This window comes from Bos indicus x Bos taurus, chromosome 20, assembly GCF_003369695.1.
Source record: "Bos indicus x Bos taurus breed Angus x Brahman F1 hybrid chromosome 20, Bos_hybrid_MaternalHap_v2.0, whole genome shotgun sequence".
In the NCBI taxonomy this organism is placed as follows: Eukaryota; Metazoa; Chordata; class Mammalia; order Artiodactyla; family Bovidae; genus Bos; species Bos indicus x Bos taurus.
Genome location: NC_040095.1, coordinates 36,132,416 through 36,150,219, shown reverse-complemented (window position 1 = coordinate 36,150,219; position 17,804 = coordinate 36,132,416). Strand labels below are relative to the sequence as shown.

Here is a 17,804-nt window from a genome sequence, read left to right as displayed (position 1 = left end):
TTTCAGAGCTCACAAACCTAGCAGTCTAGCTCCAGAGCCAGCCCTTTTAATAACCAGGCTTTTTAACAGCTACATTAGGAATTCTGTTTAGCCACTTAGAAAAAAGTAGCTTTATGGCCTGACCTCATATCTTACAGCAAAATGAATTCTAGATGAATTAAGGATTTAAAAATAAAATATGAAACAATAGTTGTACTAGAAGAAAATATAAAATAAAATAGAGATAATTGGTGTGGAAAATATTACTGCTCAAAAAGATGTTTAAGACAACAATCTAAAAAGAAATATTTTATAATTTTGATTACATCAAAATGTAGAGCTTTTATGTAGCAGAACAATAAAAAATCAACTAAAGCCCACCATAAACAAAGTATAAAGGAAAATGACAAGTGAGAAAAAAATTAAAACATATGACAGATAAAATTTTAGCATGTAAATAAAGATGAAAGGCCAACTGAGAAATGAACCAGGATATCAACAGATAGCTCATTAAACATTAATACATAAAAACTAAATATCAGTAGATAACTAATGTCAGAATAATTTCATCTTTGATAGTGCTCAAAAAGACACTTATTTAAACAATGAAATATTAGTTTTTCCTGTAGAAATGATGAGTGGTACTATTTGTTGGTGAGGTTGGTTATGGGAGGCTAACAATGCATATACCACTGATGAAAGTATAACTTTTGGGGAAGGCAATTTGGCAGGATGTCTAAATACCTTAAACTGTGATTTTTTTTGAGTCAACAATTCAATATTTAGCAATTTATTCCAAGAATATCATTCTATACAAATGTAAGATTGAATGTACAATTGTACTAGTTGAAGTATCACTTTGAACAGTGAAAACAACTATAAAATCAGTAAGATGGGATTGGTTAAATAAATGAAGACAAAAGTTTTCATTGCCATCTGTACATTAAAATTGGAATCATGCCCTATATATCACTTCATAATCTTATTTGAACAATGGAAAACATGGTTCCACACTGTGGTTAACACCTACTGTTTGCGGGCTAACATCAGTTTCTCCTAATTCTTGGTGACAGTGTCCCATGATTCCTCTGGGGAATGTACCATTTGGTTTGATTTTTTTCCTACCTCCAGGGGTGGGAAGCTGGTTGATTAAAGTAACTAGTCATGCGGTGTCCTCCTGGCCACAGTGATGTTGCAGAGGTGAAAACATCATGCAAGGAAGCGTCTAGCCGGGTGTACTTTCTGACTTTTGCTGCAAACTGTGGGGACAAAGACTGACTCAATTTTTATCTGTTTGCCAAGGAAGAGGCAAGCAGCTTTGGGAGCTGCTGGCAGCCATCCTTGCAGCAGAAAGAGGGAGACAAGGTTAAAGCTAATGCAGCCGAGAGGTAGAGATGAGAAATGGTGAGAGAAAAGCCAGGCTCCCTTCATAGCCTTGAGCCTGAAATGAAGCCTGATTTGAAGCTAACATTATGTGCCACCTTGGACTCTTCAGGTATGTGAGCCAATAATTTCTTTTATTCATCCTAATTTTTTAAAACCATTTGGGTAGGAATGTCTATTTCATGTAACTGAAGGCATCCTAACAGACATACATCTCTCTGTTTCAAACATATAATGTACTCTATGCTTGGGGCATGTTGATTACAATTCAAAACAGCAAGTGACTGAGGATGAAAGTATGTATTCTGTTGAAGTAGAGGCTCTAATAGCCAAATATCAGGATCATTGAAAGATTCCTGGGCTAGAAGAGTAAACAAGAAATTGTATGCAACTGATTAAATTATAACAGTTTGATTATTAATATTTAATAGTCCAAAATTTTAAAAGTTGTTATTATCCTCTGGGAACATTATAATAGTCACTCAGAGCTGACAACTGTTAAGTGGTTCTTTCCGTCATTATTCTGCATGTTTCAATACTGAAGAAAGGGCTACTTTCAACTTGGACATTTAAAAATGTTATTATTCATTTTGTTCAGAAAGGATATCATAATCTTCCTAAGTTTTCTGGCTAGTTCATTCTCTATTAATATTTGCATTAATTTATTCTATATTAATGGTGTATTTGTAGTTCAATATTTGCAAAACATTCCCTTATTTAAGCTTTTGAAAGTTTCTAATAATCATTTTAGTGCATAAAATTAATAATCTTTCTAACTATTCATAATTACTCTCCCTACACATACACACACACATACACACACACACACACACATGTAATATTTGTACTCCAGCTGTTAGAATTTCAATATAAAATTCTCTGCAAATAAGAGATTTCCCCCTCCAGGTTATATCTAAAATGCTTATGTATATTTTTAGGTAAATATTCAGGTATTAACTGGAATCTCGATTATGTCTTATTCAAGTTACTGACATTATTATCAGCTAGATGTAATGGTAATCTATTCCATCACATGATCACTGAACATGCATGACTCCAAGGTTGCCAGATGGTGATGAAGTTAGCATTCACCTCCTTCACTTGCCAAGGCCAAGGTCAGAGATGAAACCAAAGAGCAGATTTTGGATAAACACTAACTGAGGCCAAGGTCCAAAGTCGGTGTATCATGTGTGTATCCTTCTTAAAAGCTACATTTTATGACTGTACCAGCATTTACTTAACCAGTCTCCCAGAGAAAAATGTCTGAAAACACATGCCTCAGAATGATAAGAGTGTTTATCTCTGGGTGGCGGAATGATAGATAATTTTTTTCTCATTGCTTATCAGTATTTTCCACCTTTTCTCTAATGAACATGCATTGCTTGAGTAATGATGAAAAAACATGAAAGTCTAAAACTTCTACAATTTAGAATGAATAATAACAACAAAAACCCAATTTACACAAACAACATCACACTTTAAAAAAAAAACAAAAAACAAGCAGATGTACATCGGGAAATCCCTTTTGGGAAGACACTGCCAGGGCTTATAATAGTCAGGAAGCTTTTTCTTAAGATGTATCCTCAGTTCTTCTTGCTATTAGTTAAGCCCTTCATCAAAGGAGTCAGGACAGCTGCTAATCCTCATCTAAATCCACCACCAGATTACATTTCCTTCCCTCTGTCTTCTCATTTTTAAGCTGAACTTTCCTTTTCGTGTCCTTTCACCACACCCTTATTGTGAACAATTACAGCATTAAGAGTAAAGGAGCAGATTCCTCCTTCAAGGACGTGTTCTTATTCTGTTTTATTGCTTTAAACCTCATTGGAAGAATAACTAAAAAATCTTGTTGAAAATAGGCTTTGGAGCCCCAACTTGAAAATGAATCCTAGAACCTAGCAAATAAGCAGAGCTGGAAAGTTTAGACCACTCTATCCTGGAGGCTCAAAGATAGAAAAATCACTTGAGAGAAAGACCCCATCAGACACACACACACATTTCCCATATATATTCTTTTTCATATTTCCTGCCAGAAAATGCAGAAGTCATTGCCTCACTGTGTTAGGCCACTCATTGGAAAAAAGCACAGCCTTTTCTCAGAGCAGAAGCAGAGAATAAGGATCTGACACATCTTCCCAGTCCAGGCATTTAGTTATTCAGAGTCTGATCCAAGCATTGCAGGTTCAAATTCATGCCATGTCTATAGAATTGAAAACACAAAGCAAAGCAAAACGGAAAAAAGTTCACATTAAAGAGTCACCAGCTCCCTGGCTTTTGATATTGGTCCCAGTTCATGTGGGACCTTAGAGCTAGTTTACAGCAGGGCCTCAGTAAAGAATCGTGGGCATGTTGCTTGATCCATCCTGCCAGGCGGTTGCCTGCGGAGGAGGCTTTGTGATGTATACATAGATATACATAGACTTTGAGGATTTAATAAATGATATTTTCTGGGTTTATTAGAATTTTTCTCTTTCTTGAGCCCCTAAACTTACAGATTCAGGTCAGAGTTTGGGTAGGAGGTAAGGAAGGGGCTGACCACAGACATGCTGCTATGATCCTGGCTTCACCAGAAATGGATAAAGTAATAACGTGAACACTAGAGGAACGACTACTTGGATCAGTTACTCATCCTGTAACTGTGAAAATGTTGCATACTAATTATGAATATGCATGTTGAACTATGACAATAGATGATAAGCCATTAGTGAATGTCTGAAGATTGAACTCCAAGCTATAATTTTGTTTTAGACAGTGGCGTAAATATTCTAACTGGGAGAATTTAAAGCACAATTACATTGTGTCAAAGAACCTGGTGAATTTGCTTGGCATACACACTCGTGACTCACTACCAAGATCCTGGTCTTTTTCAGAACTGTAATATAAGCCTTTAGGCATAATCTAAAAGAACTCAGAAATCTTTCCAGTTTCTCAGTACATTGCTGTTTCCCTTGGTTTAGTGGGAAGTATAGAGCGTATTCATTTAAAGCTGCAATTTAATAGATATAAGCCAGCTGTTCAATCTTGGAAAATATCATATCCCAAGTATTCCACTTTCCTATAAGCTTTAAACTTGGTGCAGAAACAGGCAGGGGTGGGAGAGATGATAAGGGTCATCCAAGTCATCGAAATTTGATTACCATCCTGCTCAGAACATTCCAGCCAAATGAATGCATCAGATCATCATTGGCCAACGGAATCAAAATGGGCTGTGCCCAAAGATGGGGCTATGCCACCAAGGGCTCTAATCCAAAAACAGTAGGACTGTGCCCAGGAATTGAGCTCCTGTTGCCCCTTGAGCTCTCTTTAGATGGCTGTTGTCTAGGACCCTTAGTGTATTAAGGCGACTGACATCGCCAGAGCTGAGTAGAGCAGCGAGTCTGTGCCTTTGCCAAGAGTGAGGCGGTTGCTATGGGAGAGGTAGTCTAAGAGGGGCTCTTGGGCCCAGCTTCTGCAGAATCTTCTGAAGGCAGGCTGATGAGAGTTGACATACCATTGTCCTCTAGAAACCTCATAGGACGCACATACTTTTCCAGTAAGTGAGACAATTGCAAAGTTCATATTTCATAAATGCTTAGAAAGAGATCTCACACGCACAAGAAAATAAACTCATAACTAATAGCCCTTTGGGGGGAAAATTGTATTTTCATTTACCACGCTCACATGGCCTTCCACTTAATCTTGAACACTGTTGTCGGAACTGGGCTGGAAGCCAGTTCTCAAAATAGCGTAAATGGGAAATATTTAGGCAATCCTTGGGATATACACTAGGTGTGTTTGGTTATTGTAACACACTTCCCTTTAGTACATTCAGAGTTATGTGTGATGGATTATGGGGTTTGAGATTATTATAGTAGGTGTCACTTCCCTTGTATGACGCAGCTGGACTCGAGGTCACAGGAGTCAGAACTCACTATTGGCAAGATCAGGGTACATATGCCATATTTGGAGAATGTGCTCAAAAATGACAAAGTCTTCCAGTGGAGTAGAACGCATAAACATATTTAACTCATCTGTAAAATGGGGGGTGTTGATCTCTGAAGTTGTTTGCAGCTCTACTATTGTATGACAGAAACCAATTTTTGAGCAGTTGGTTTCAGATTGTCTATAAAACAGGGAAAATAATGGTAGGCACCTTGGGTATTAACCTCAGCTTGATATGAGGATTAAATGAGTTAATATATGAAAATGATCTATATTGGTCCCTGGCACATAGGAGGTTCTCAGGAAGTATGAGAGGCTGAGATTGTTCTTTTTATTGGTGTGTGTCTAGAGCCCTCTTTAAAACCAGTACCACGATGCTCAAGCTAGTCCTTCTGTTCCTATACCTCCACACATCCTCATAGAAAATACACATTTCTTTCAGTAATGTTGCTGTTGCTCAAATATCTCCAAATTTTATCTTTAAAATGAAGACAGTTGCTGATAGAATTAAAGCAATTGAGATATGTACTTTGTAAATGAAAGAGGGCTGTTCAAACAGAACAAAAATTTGGGAGTTGTCTGTTGCTAGTGCAGATGCCCTCCACTGAAATCTCCCCAATATCCATTTGTTTTAAAATGTAGTTTTATTATTAGTCTGGTATGCTGAGGCCAACAGATCTGGAAATAATGACCATTGAAAAGGTAGTTTGTCACAGTTCTCAAGAGGAGGGGGCATGTCATGTCCTATAGGGCCACTTGGGGAAGCACCAGAGTTATTCAGGAGACGGGAAGAATGAGCGGAAAACATGGGCAAGAGCCTTTATCGTGGATTTGTGGGAAGGAATGGACCAGGCCTGGTAAGCAGGCTGGACAGATTAGGACTGGCTAGTTTGAATAATTTCAACAGGTTCTAGGATGTAGGGACTATCCCTAGTTGCCTTGTACCTGGCCCTGGAGTGATTAGGGCAGGGGGATATGGCTCAACCTGTGAGCTCTAGGAGAAAGGTGTTAGTTGGCAAGTTTGGACTCTGGATTGGTTGGTTATATTTGAATAGATAGCTCTATTTTGTTGATACAATATCTCATGTACACCTTCTCAATTGATGTAATTATATCAGCAGTTGTCTTCATTTTAGAGACAAAATTTGAAGACATTTGAAGATATTAAATGAAAGACAGCCTCTCAACAGAGTTATTTGCTGTCTCTGGAAATTAGCTAGTCTTGGGAGGGGCATTTTCCAGAATCAGCAAGGCCCCTGATGCCAGAGCATTAAGAATACAGAATATAAGAAAATAAAGTTAATATACCATTTCATATTCAGGGCATCTTTAGTTTCATTGTTTGTCACCTAGGGAGGAGGGCTGAGGAAGTTTAGAGGAGGATGGAAATCTAGAATTTTAGCTGGAGTGGAAGGTGTCTGTCCTTACCTGGTCCCTTGGACTGATTTTGAGATCCAGGTGAATAAAAGGGCTTAGTAGCAGACTCTGATGAAGTGTTCCTTATCTAGTCACGAGAGATGTACAGGTAGGTTCAAGTAAAAACTGTGGCATGGAGTTGGAGAGAAAATCATTCTTTCCCATCTTCTCTCCTGGCCTCCCTATATGATTTGGACCCTTTCATGTTCAAGAGAAATTAGAAGATTTGGAACTTCTTTCAGTGGTCCCTGGGGTTTGGTATTCCCAAGATGGACAGTAGTAGCCATAAGACTTTTTTGAGTGGTTTTCCAGGCAGATGTAAATGAAGTGGGAGCCAGAGCAGAGTGAGAATAAGATGAACACATATGAGAAATTTTTTTGGAGATTCCCCAAGAATTAATACTTTTGGATTGTGGTGCTGGAAAAGACCCTCAAAAGTCCCTTGGACTGCAAGATCAAACCAGTCCGTCCTGAAGGAAATCAACCCTGAATATTCATTGCAAGGACTGATGCTGAAGCTGAAGCTCCAATACTTTGGTCACCTGATTTGAAGAGCTAACTGGAAAAGACCCCTAGGCTGGAAGAGATTGAAGGCAGGAGGAAAAGGGGCCAACAGAGGATGAGATGGTTGGATGGCATCATCGACACAATGGACATGAGTTTGAGCAAACTCCAGGAGATAGTGAAGGACAGGGAAGCCTGATGTGCTGCAGCCCATGGGGTCACAAAGAGTAAGACTTGACTTAGTGACTGGACAACAGTAGCAGCAACAAGAATAACTTGGAGGTCCACCTTGTGCATCCAAGCCAGTAGACATTTAGGCAAAACTATAGGAGATGACATTATTTTATTTTAAAACCTTTGCACTTATTCAATAGTTAACCAATATTCATTGAGTCCCTTTTATCAGTTATATCAGAAAAGTCATTTTATTTTATAGCTACTTCTAACATTTCCCTTGAAAGTTGCTCAGTCATGTCCAACTCTTTGTGATCCCATGGACTATACAGTCCATGGAATTCTCCTAGCCAGAATACTGGAGTGGATAGCCTTATTCTTCTCCAGAGGATCTTCCCAATCCAGGGATATAACACAGGTCTTCCATATTGCAAGCAGATTCTTTATCAGCTGAGCCACAAGGAAAACCCAAGAATACTGGTGTGGGTAGCCTATCCCTTCTCCAGGGAATCTTGCCAACCCAGGAATTGAACCGGGGTCTCCTGCACTGCAGGTGGATTCTTTACCAACTGAGCTATCAGGAAAGCCCTGAGCCAGTTGCTAAACTGTTGGTACTTTGAAATTGGCCATTGTTAAACAGGTTGATGACTGCCCCTCATCCTTTCACTAAACCTGGTACTATGGGCTGGATCTGCTGAGCAGATGCCAAGAAGAGGCCAGATGTGCAAGGAAAAGGTGGAAGCAAGGAAAGCATGAAGAGTTTTGAGACTGTATTGCAGGTCTGACATGTGTGGAAGGAGAGAAGAATGAATTGAAGGCCTGGGTGAGAAGAATCTTAGCCACAGCACAGTTCTGAGAAATGTTCAGCCAGGCTGATGGGGAGCCCTTGAGTCCCAGGTCTTGTTGAGAAGGGTCTGCCTGCCTTCATTCCCCATCATGCTGTCATTGTCTGGAAACCAAATGGCATAAGTGCAGTGCATCCCAAGGGGCGGTAACTGGGGCCATTAGTCAATTGTGCTCCCAGCAGCAGGAGATCTCATTGGCACACTTTCATTGTTGCCATCTCTGGGATCAAATAATTTTGACTATTTCCCAAATCAAATTTAGCTTTAACAGCCAAGGATTTGTTACCATTTAAAACAGTAAATGAATTCCCACTGGGGTTTGCAGGCAATCCTGGAAGAAGCATCCTAAAAACATCCTGAATTTGTAGAATTCCAGCAGGGTCACCAAGGATGACTGAGCAGGTTATGCACTACACAAGGCCATTTGGTCAAGGGACCTGAGATCCAGCCCCCAGTTTGCTCATTAGGCTGCATGCCCTGGGCAAGGCTGCCTTTTCCAGAGAGGTCACTCGTTCTTATTTGCATAAATGTTAGCACCAAGACCTGGACTCCAATGTGTTTGTTCAAAGTTCAATCACATGTATCAATACTTAGCTAACACACAATCACTTAAATAATAAAGAAGTCAAAAGGTTAGCCAGTTTCTGCGACTGAGTAATGTGGCCAGAAACCTAGGATCTTTTCAACTTTCCATTCTTTCCAATGTGTTAGATTGCTGTTCCTAGGCTTCTTGCTTCATGATCACAAAATGGCTACTGTTGCTCCAATGTCTATTTTTAATGATTGTATTCAAAGCAGATAGAGAAGAAAGGAGAAGTTCACTATCTCACTGCCAGTTTCTTTTCAGAAAGGAAAATGTTTCTCAGTATTATTTCCCTCCCCACATATCCTCCTACCATACTGACTTCCCTGTATATCTGCTAGAACTGAATCACTCTAACTGCAAAATAGTTTGAAAAGTGAACATACACTCTTTAAACTTCTGTAGTGGGAAGTAGGTTTTGCCTTCAAAGCAAAGAGAAGAAATGACTGGGGAGGCAACTGTATCTGTTATCTATTGCTAAAATAATGCTGCATAACAAATCACCCTAATACTTGGTGGCCCAAACAACAATGTACTGTTTTTTTCATTAATCTATGGATTGGCTGGACAGTTCTGCTGGTCTGAGCCAGGGCTGGCCAGTCTTAGCTGGGTTTGCTTGTGGATCTACAGTCAGTAGGTTGATGGGCTAGAGAGGGGCTGGCTGGTCTAGACTGTCCTCAGCTAGGATGATTCATCTCAGTTCCAGGTGGCCCCTCAATCTCTATCAGACTAGCCTAGGCTTGTTCCCAAGGTAAAAGAAAGCATTCAAAGGATAAGGCAGAAACATGCATGTCCTCTAGAGGCCTAGACACCACATGCAGTCATTCCCCCCATATCTATTAGTCAAAGAAAGTCACAAGGCCAGTCTCAATTCAACAGACAGAGAAATAGGCTTCAACATCCTATAATTGAAGTGGCAGTCACATTTCAAGGGATGCAAATACAGTTGTTTTTTTGGAAAAACTGGGGCTATTTCTGCAGTCAGTCTACCATAGCAATCAAGAGAGTTCTTAATAATTGAATGTAATGAAAAATGAAAGTGTTAGTCAGTCACGTTGACTCTTTGTGACCCCATGGACTGTAGCCCACCAGGCTCCTCTGTCCGTGGAATTCTCCGGGCAAGAATACTGGAATGAGTTGCCATTTCCTTTTCCAGGGGATCTTCCTGAACCAGGTATCAAGCCCGGGTCTCCTGCACTGCAGACAGATTCTTTACCATCTGAGCCACCAGGGAAGCCTGTGGACAAAATTTAACCTCTCAGCTTCAATTTCCCCAAGTGCAAAATGGAGATAATAATAAAATCTAACAGGGTTGTTCTGAAGATTATATATGTATCAATCTATATCAAGGAGCTTATAAGACTATCTTCATTTGTTAAGCAACCATATATTAATACTAACTGAAGTTTATCAGCCAATGGTTGATCATCACAGCCCTGGTCTCAAGTATCTTATTGACAGAGTCATAACCAACTAGAAATTCTGATTTTTAGGACAAAAAGCAAGAATTTCATCCTCACATTTTGTTAAATTCACTTTTAAATTTATAGCACTGTTCATACATCGGTCTTAGAGACAATGTTGTTTGGGGCTATAGTTAAACCAGTTCTTGCTAACTGAGATCTACCTCTGTTGTTTCCATCCACTGAAAAGGGGCTCATGTTCCACTATCACGTGAGCGTCACTAATATTTAAATTGCATAGTCCTTTTGGATCCTCACAGACTCCTGTTTAGTCTGGCCCAAGTTGCTACCCTTGCCTTCAGGATGTGCTGAATGGAGCAGTTGGGGAAAACTGGGGAAGAACATTTGCTGAGAGCACAGCTTTGCCCCTGGGGCCTTTGCTTCTCTAATAGTCAGGCAGGAGCCCTAAAGAGAGCGCTGAGTTGAGCTTAGGCCAGTGTAGCTGTCTACAAAGTTCCCCGCTCCTCCAGGGCCAGATAAAGGAGGAAGCAGATTAATCTAGCACCCAAGTGTGAAGCAAACTCATTTGACCTTGACCCGCAGTTAAGAGTACATTGTCTGGAGGTGGGGTAGGGGGGTGGATAGGAGGAATAAATTAAGAGTTTGGGATTAACAGATACACACTACTCTATATAAAACAAATGAACAACAAAGATGTATTGTATAGCACAAGGAATTCTATTCAATACTCTATCAGTTCAGTTCAGTTCAGTTCAGTCGCTCAGTCGTGTCCGACTCTTTGCAACCCCATGAATCACAGCACGACAGGCCTTCCTGTCCATCATCAACTCCCGGAGTTTACTCAAACTCATGTCCATCAAGTCGGTGATGCCATCCAGCCATCTCATCATCTGTCATCCCCTTTTCCTCCTGCCCCGAATCCCTCCCAGCATCCGAGTCTTTTCCAATGAGTCAACTCTTCGCATGAGGTGGCCAAAGTATTGGAGTTTCAGCTTTAGCATCAGTCCTTCCAATGAACACCCAGGATTGATCTCCTTTAGAATGGACTGGTTGGATCTCCTTGCAGTCCAAGGGACTCTCAAGAGTCTTCTCCAACACCGCAGTTCAAAAGCATCAATTCTTTGGCGCTCAGCTTTCTTCACAGTCCAACTCTCACAACCATACATGACCACTGGAAAAACCATAGCCTTGACTAGACGAACCTTTGTTGGCAAAGTAATGTCTCTGCTTTTTAATATGCTATCTAGGTTGGATGTGAGGAGAAGGCAATGGCACCCCACTGCAGTACTCTTGCCTGGAAAATCCCATGGATGGAGGAGCCTGGTAGGCTGCAGTCCATGGGGTCGCTAAGAGTCGGACACGACTGAGTGACTTCACTTTCACTTTTCACTTTCATGCATTGGGGAAGGAAATGGCAACCCACTCCAGTGTTCTTGCCTAGAGAATCCCAGGGACAGGGGAGCCTGGTGGGCTGCCGTCTATGGGGTCGCACAGAGTCGAACACGACTGAAGTGACTTAGCAGGTTGGACGAGAGTTTGAGTGAATTCCGGGAGTTGGTGATGGACAGGGAGGCCTGGCGTGCTGTAATTCATGTGGTCGCAAAGTGTTGGACATGACTGAGCAACTGAACTGACTGACTCACTGAGGTTGGTCATAACTTTCCTTCCAAGGAGTAAGCATCTTTTAATTTCATGGCTGCAATCACCATCTGCAGTGATTTTGGAGCCCAAAAGAATAAAGTCTGACACTGTTTCCACTTTTTCCCCATCTATTTGCCATGAAGTGATGGGACCAGATGCCATGATCTTAGTTTTCTGAACGTTGAGCTTTAAGCCAACTTTTTCACTCTCCTCTTTCACTTTCATCAAGAGGCTTTTTAGTTCCTCTTCACTTTCTGCCATAAGGGTGGTGTCATCTGCATATCTTAGGTTATTGATATTTCTCCCAGCAATCTTGATTCCAGCTTGTGCTTCTTCCAGCCCAGCATTTCTCATGATGTCCTCTGCATATAAGTTAAATAAGCAGGGTGACAATATACAGCCTTGACGTACTCCTTTTTCTATTTGGAACCAGTCTGTTGTTCCATGTCCAGTTCTAACTGTTGCTTCCTGACCTGCATACAGGTTTCTCAAGAGGCAGGTCAGGTGGTCTGATATTCCCATCTCTTTCAGAATTTTCCACAGTTTATTGTGATCCACACAGTCAAAGGCTTTGGCATAGTCAAAAAGCAGAAATAGATGTTTTTCTGGAACTCTCTTGCTTTTTTCATGAATATCCTATAATAACCTATAATGGATAAGAATCTGAAAAAGGATATATATATACACACATGGGGTCACAAAAGAGTCTGATACAACTTAGTGACTACACAACTATATATATATATGGAGTGGGTTGCCATTTCCTTCTCCAATGCATGAAAGGAAAAGTGAAAGTGAAGTCTCTCAGTCGTGTCTGACTCTTAGAGACCCCATGGACTGCAGCCTACCAGGCTCCTCCATCCATGGGATCTTCCAGGCAAGAATACTGGAGTTGGTTGCCATTGCCTTCTCTGGCTGGTCACCTCTAGGACTCCCCCAATATGTTATTCTTTTTGTACCAAGATTTATGTTGAGTCCCATTGTGTAGCACTCTGCCAGCTAGTTCTTCACTAGAAAAACACTGGACCACATAGCTTCATGGAGGATTAAAGGTTGACAACACCTCTTGAGGTAATAGGAATAAATAATGTCTAGGTGCTATGCCGAGTGATTTCACTTCATCTTCACAACAGTAATGAAGGAGTAATATCATCCCCATGTTTTCAGGAGGAAATTAAAGCTAGACAGGGATTAACTCTGCTAAGGTCACACCTTTAATAAGTGGCCAAGCAGGAGACTCAGGTTCGATCCCTGGGTCAGGAAGATACCCTGGAGGAGGCCACAGCAACCCACTCCAGTATTCTTGCCTGGAGAATCCCATGGACAGAGGAGCCTGGTGGGCGACAGTCCATGGGGTCTCAAAGAGCTGGACACAACTGAAGCAACTGAGCATGCACACATGTACCGACAACTGTAAAATTGCACAATGTACTCTTTCTTTTAATTGAAGTATAGTTGATTTGCAATGTTATGTTGGTTTCAGGTATATAATAAAGTCATTCATATACATATATATGGATAGGGGAGCCTGGTGGGCTGCCATCTATGGGGTTGCACAGAGTCGGACACAACTGAAGTGACTTAACAGCAGCAGCAGAGGTAACCAGCAGGCGAGGGACAATGAAGTAGGGGTGGAGCTGGTGAGGGAAAGACGCCCCACCAACCAGGAGAGGTTCTGAAGAAAGAACCAGGTGGGGGCTGGCAGTTCTTGAACAGATGTGCCTAGGTCTTTGATGCTGTGTGCATGCTCAGTTGCTCAGTCGTATCTGACTCTTTGCAACCCCATGGACTGGTAGCGGGCCAGGCTCCTCTGTCCATGGAATTTTCCAGGCAAGAATACTGGAGTGGGTTGCCATTTCCTGCTCCAGTGGGGTCTTTCCAATCCAGGGATCAAACCATGTCTCCTGCATTGCAGGTGAATTATTCACCACTGTGTCTCTGTGATGCAGGTGTAGAGCCCCTCTTTCTACAAGAGTGGCTCTATTTAGTATGAGGTTGGCCAAAATTCCATAAGATGGCTCTAGTAGCACTTAGCAGTTCTCTTTAACTTCATTCCAAACAGTCTTGTTAGGTTGTAATGTGATATCCGCATGAATTTTAAAAAAGCTTATCAAAATTGGTGAATTTTTTGAGACTTTGTTGGTGGTCCAGTGGTTAAGAATCTGCCTTGTAATGCAGAGAATGAGAGTTTGATCCCTGGTTGGGATCCCTGGTTGGGGTAGGTCCCACATGCTGTGGGCCAACTAAGCCCAAACACCTCAGTTACTGAGCCCACATTCTAGAGCTCCCATGCCACAACTAGGAAGAAGGCCACACTCCGCAGCTAGAGAAGCCCGGGCGCTGCCAGGAAAGACTCTGCATGCCACAAGGAAGATTCCACGTTGCCACAACTAAGACCTCATACAGCCAGATAAATACCTTTCAAAAATCGGTGAATTTTTGTGTAGCCATTTTAATGTTAAAAGTTAGAAGAAAAAAAAACATTTTCAGCTTATTATGCTTTATTATTTCAAGAAAGGTAAAAACACAACTGAAACACACACAAAAAGATTTATGTGGTGTATACAGAAGGTGCTGTGACTGATCGGATGTGTCAAAATTGGTTTGCGAAGTTTCATGCTGGAAATTTCTCTCTGGAGGATGCTACATGGTGGGGTAAATCAGTTGAAGTTGATAGGAATCAAATCAAGACATTAACCGAGAATAATTAATGTTATACTACATGGAAGATAGCCGACATATTCAGAATATCCCAATCAAGCACTGAAAACCATTTGCACCAGCTTGGTTATGTTAATTGCTTTGATGTTTGGTTTTCACAGAAGTTAAGTGAAAAAAATCCTTCTTGACCATATTTCTGCGTGAGATTCTCGACTGATATGTAAAGTAAACATTCTGATTTTAAAACAAGTTTTGACAAGTGATGAAAAGTGGGTACTGTATAATAATGTGGAATGAGAGAGATCATGGGGTAAGTGAAATGAACCACCAAAGGCTGTGGTTTATCATCCAAAGAAGGTGGTATTATGTACATTGTGGGACTGGTAAAGAGTCCTCTATTATGCGCTTCTTTCGGAAAACCAAACAATAATTTCAATAGATACTGCTCCCAATTAGACCAACTGAAAGCAGCACTCGACAGAAAGCATCCAGAATTAGTCAACAGAAAATGGATAATATCTCCTCGGGGTAACACAAGACTGCATGTTTCTTTGATGACCAGGCAAAAACTGTTACAGCTTGACTGGGAAGTCATGATTCATCCACCATAATCACCAGACATTACACCTCTGGATTTCCATTTATTTTGGTTTTCACAAAATTCTCCTAATGGAAAAAAAATTCCATCCCTTGAAGACAGTAAAAGTCACCTGAAACAGTTGTTTGCTTGAAAAGATAAAAAGTTTTGAGAAGATGAAATTATGAAGTTGCTAAAAAATGGCAGAAGGCAGTGGAACAAAAAAGTGAATATGTTGTTCAATAAAGTTCTTGGTGAAAAGGAAAAAGATGTCTTTTATTTTCATTAATACTTAAAAACCAAAGGAACTTCTTGGCCAATGCAGTAGCTCAGTGCGGGAACCAGAGTTCAATTCTAGGCAGTCTAGATTGTAACCGTTATGCTGCACTTGTGGAAAATTGAGTGCTGTTAAGGCTATTAAAGTTCTGGACTTCAGAGGCCCAAGTGACTATTGATTGTGGTCATCGACGAGGCTTGCTGTTGGTACCCACTGGGGTAGGCCCCTGCAAGGATCCCCAGTCCTTTGGCTAATAGCACCACTGGGTCTGAAGCACAGCTTTCTTTGTGGAGTCAGAAGGATCTCAGTTTTTTTCTAAAGACTCTGAAGCAGCAGGATGGAGAAAGGAACCATAATCCCCACTCTGTACCACAAACCCCACCCAATACCCCGACATCCCTCTGGCCCCTGGGCCAATTTCCAATGACAACCAAAACTGTTCCAAATTTGTTTTAACATTTAAAAACTTCTTCATATTGTCTTGATCCATTAAATTGCCATATTTCATGTTTGTTTGATCACAAAATTACTTTGCTATTAATATCTTTGATCTTATAGATCTAATTAAGAAAAACAGGCTTTCTTAGGACTTCCCTAGTGGTCCAGTCGGAGAAGGCAATGGCGCCCCACTCCAGTACTCCTGCCTGGAAAATCCCATGGACGGAGGAGCCTGGAAGGCTGCAGTCCATGGGGTCGCTGAGGGTCAGACACGACTGAGAGACTTCACTTTCACTTTTCACTTTCATGCACTGGAGAAGGAAATGGCAACCCACTCCAGTGTTCTTGCCTGGAGAATCCCAGGGACAGGGCAGCCTGGTGGGCTGCCGTCTATGGGGTCACACAGAGTCGGACATGACTGAAGTGACAGCAGCAGCAGCAGCAGCAGCAGTGATCCAGTGGTTAAGATTCTATGCTTCCACTGCAGGCGGTGCAGGTTTGATCCCTGGTCAGGAAATTTCCACATGTCATGAGGAACGGCCGACAAAAGAAAAAAGATGAACAGATTTTCTTTGCACAGAAGAGCCTCTATCAGACTATATCTGGATCTTAATGTTTATTGGTTATTGTCGTTGTTTAGTTGCTCAGTTGTGTCCAAGTCTTTTGAGACCCCATGGACTGTAGCCCACCAGGCTTTATACAATCTCTTCAAAGCTAAGCCCAGGGACATTTCTGCCCTGGCATTTCTGTCTATTCCACATCCCCTCTGGGTAGTCATGTCCTTTGGTCCAGGCTCCTTTCTTGTTCCCCTAGCGTCTAATTTTTATAGATTCCTTCTTGGGAGTAATACGTCTTTCCGCCTCCACTTTTCCTTGTATCATAGCTCCTGATCTGCCTCTCACTCTCTTGTCTAATCCCCACTCCTTGCCTGGGTCACCCCAGCCAGCTCTGTCTTTGGCCACCCACAACCCAAGTGTTTGCATTAGTGGACTCGTTTATCCCTTTTCCTGTTACTTAGCTAGACGAAATCCCAGGTAGATCAATCACAGTTTTGATCTTAACAAAATACAGTCCCTCCCTCCCCTGTATCCCACACCTGACCCCACAACACAGGCAAAAAGTCCAGCATGAAAGTCAGAGGTGGGGAAAATAAGAGTCAGTGCCGATGAATGTGCACTTGGGGAAAATGCTAAGCGCCCTGTGTTTATCTTTCAGCGGGGCAAAGGACACGGGGAGGGATGGGGGAGCTGTCATGCACAAAGATATCGGCATCAAGATGAAAAACTGAATCCCTTCCTCGAGGCATTCCACCTGCCTTGCAAACAGTTGTTTAGGGAGGTAAGACCTCCCAGATCCTGGAGAGAAAATTGTACCTTGTGGCCAGAAGACCTTTCAGGAGCACAGCTTGTGTGGGCATTTTGAAGGCTCCTCTTTTCTGTTTCCTGCAAAACTTAACAAAGCTTTTACAGAGAAAGAAATATGCAATCTAGAGCCATCAGCCTGGAGTTTTACCAAAAAGAAAAAAAAAAAAAATTGCTGACTACTGGCTCCTCAAAGGCTGTCCGTCAGTTCAGTCACTCAGTTGTGTCTGACTCTTTGCGACCCCATGGACTGCAGCATGCCAAGCCTCCCTGTCCATAGATGGTATTGACTCAGTTTTGACATAATTGCCTGCCAGCCTCAGGGCAATTTCCCTTTGAAGCAAGGGACTCTACCATCCAGGGCCATCTGGAGGGGCAGTAAGGGTGAAGCACACATGACCTTGTCCAATCTGCTGTATACCGGTTTTTGTTTCAAGATGGGAAAAACTATGTAGATGTGGGTTCTCACCAGGGGAAGGCCAGCCTGTTATCTCCCCTGAACACTTGAAGGGTAAGGCCTTCGTTTCATGAATTCCAGCTAACCTCAGCCCTGCAGATTCAGAAACCCATCATCAGCTCACCTAGGCTTTTGGAGGTGGGCTTATGTCAGCCAAGTTCAT

At 41.7% G+C, this 17,804-nt stretch overlaps 1 long non-coding RNA gene across 2 annotated transcripts in view; it reads left to right on the top strand.

Moving 5' to 3' along the window:
• Positions 1-1,118: 1,118 nt before the first annotated feature.
• The window catches only part of LOC113879183, a 116,081-nt gene continuing 99,395 nt past the window's right edge, over positions 1,119-17,804 (top strand). The window contains exons 1-2 of one of the 2 annotated variants that reach the window (XR_003507228.1): positions 1,119-1,474; positions 9,962-10,132. This is a non-coding gene — a long non-coding RNA (uncharacterized LOC113879183). Of the gene's footprint in view, positions 1,475-9,961; positions 10,133-17,804 lie in introns of those variants that run through there. The other variant, XR_003507229.1, reaches the window with a different exon arrangement.